Source organism: Entamoeba dispar, genomic scaffold, assembly GCF_000209125.1.
Source record: "Entamoeba dispar SAW760 scf_1105229458237 genomic scaffold, whole genome shotgun sequence".
In the NCBI taxonomy this organism is placed as follows: Eukaryota; Evosea; order Mastigamoebida; family Endamoebidae; genus Entamoeba; species Entamoeba dispar.
Genome location: NW_001853092.1, coordinates 1429 through 3458, shown reverse-complemented (window position 1 = coordinate 3458; position 2030 = coordinate 1429). Strand labels below are relative to the sequence as shown.

Sequence of the window (2030 nt, the reverse complement as noted above, 5' to 3'; positions counted from 1 at the left end):
ATTCAATTGATATTTTTATACTTTGTTTATGTTGAATAAAAAATGAAATTTAAGAATATCAATAATATGTTAAAATGATAGAATTACATATTGAAGATAAATGATAATAAAGATAAATGAAATACATTTAGAAATAACATATATTTAAATGAATAATAAAATAAATGAAAATAAAATAGAAAATAGAATAACATTATTAATCTTATTAATCTTATTATCTTATTAAATAAACATTGATTCACATTAACATTGTTATTAATAACATTCAATTATAATTTTAAATCAAATAATATAATTATTTATGATGAAAATAAATTAGAATAAAAGAATCTAATTAAATTTATTTTGATTCTTCAATGATATTCATCATTTCTCTTGTTAATAAACTTATGAATTCTTGTATTTTTATAAATTAATAAAATAATATGTTTATATTAACTAAATACAATGATAACAATAAAATATTCATATTTTTCATTATTTAAATACATTATTTCATTTATTTATTTCATTCTGAACATCATTTACATTATTCTTGATATCATAATTAATTAATATAAAATATAAATCAATATAATAACATTTCATGATTTAATATTTGAATAAATTCTATAATAAATCATGTATGAAACAATAAAAATACAATAAATTCATTATCAAAACAAGAATATAATAATATCATATTTATTCATTGAATACAATTTTGAATATTGAATCATTAAAATGAAATATTTATTCAATTTATATTATTCTCTCTTTTTTAAATCATCTTTATTATATTTCATTTCAATTTCATGTTTATTCATTTATGAATGAAAATATAAATGAATAGATTATGAAATTAAATTATAAATATAAAGAAATGACAAATATGATAGAATAAATAAAGATAAATAAGAAATACAGAAATTTGTAATAAAAATATCAAATAATAGATATATCACAATTTGATATTATGAATATTGAGAAGTGATTATTTTAGTGATTTTAATATGTTCTATTTCTATAATAAAGTTTATTTCTAACATATGAGAATTAGAATGTTCATCTTCTAATGTGTTGCCAGTGTTAAATATGTAGAACATTAAATATTTCATGTTTTTAATAATGATTGTTCGTATTATTTTGTTGAAGTTGATTTGTAATTTTAGTGATTTTAATCTTCTTACTGTTTCTTTATGTATTAATTTATTGATAATATTACATGTATTATTTCTATATAAATTAATTCTCTATTTTGTATTAACTTCTCTTGTAATTCTTTGTATTTATTTATTTTGTAAATATAATTTAATTCATTATTTCTATTTTGACATATATCAACATCATTAATATATCATTTTTATCTTTGATATTTTGATAATATATATCTGGTATTCTAACAATAAAAGAATTGTCATTAACAAATAAATCAATAATTTAATATAAGAATATATTATTATTAATATACATTTATGATATATATTAAAATCAATTTTCATTAAATTTATTAAAATATGTAATTAATATATGTTTATGTATTTGATTAAATACATATTCATGTTTTAATATTTGATTATTATTCATTATTTTATTTATTTATTTTGATTTATATTTTATTATTTATATTATTTATTTTATTCATGTATTTGATATTTATATTTTAAATATATTCTTATTATTTAATTATTTCATTTCATATTAATATTATTCATATTCATATTTCATTTAATTTAACTTATAATTTAATTTTATTGATATTTATATTATATAAATACAATTAGATTAATAAAATTGATATTTATTTATCTATAATATCAAATTCATTTAATTTATATTTAATAATAGAAAATCATAAGATAAAATATAGAATATAAGAATAATAAAAATAATAAAATAATAATAAAGATATAAAAGATAATAAATAAATATGATAAAATAGAAGATATAAGAAATAATAAACATATACAATAAATAATAATAAATATTTTAACACAATAAAAAAGAATAATATCAAAAAGAATAAATAAGAAAAGAATAATAATAATAAT

General features: G+C 13.0%; 12 annotated features.

Moving 5' to 3' along the window:
* Positions 1–38: 38 nt before the first annotated feature.
* Positions 39–188: a microsatellite.
* Positions 94–194: a microsatellite.
* A 58-nt stretch (positions 195–252) lies between these two features.
* Positions 253–347: a sequence feature (AT_rich).
* Positions 348–400: 53 nt separating this feature from the next.
* Positions 401–620: a sequence feature (AT_rich).
* A 46-nt stretch (positions 621–666) lies between these two features.
* Positions 667–751: a sequence feature (AT_rich).
* Positions 752–808: 57 nt separating this feature from the next.
* Positions 809–910: a microsatellite.
* Positions 911–917: 7 nt separating this feature from the next.
* Positions 918–1568: a repeat region.
* Position 1569: 1 nt separating this feature from the next.
* Positions 1570–1630: a microsatellite.
* Position 1631: 1 nt separating this feature from the next.
* Positions 1632–1653: a sequence feature (AT_rich).
* Positions 1654–1659: 6 nt separating this feature from the next.
* Positions 1660–1822: a microsatellite.
* A 30-nt stretch (positions 1823–1852) lies between these two features.
* Positions 1853–1885: a microsatellite.
* A 7-nt stretch (positions 1886–1892) lies between these two features.
* Positions 1893–2029: a microsatellite.
* Position 2030: the final 1 nt, after the last annotated feature.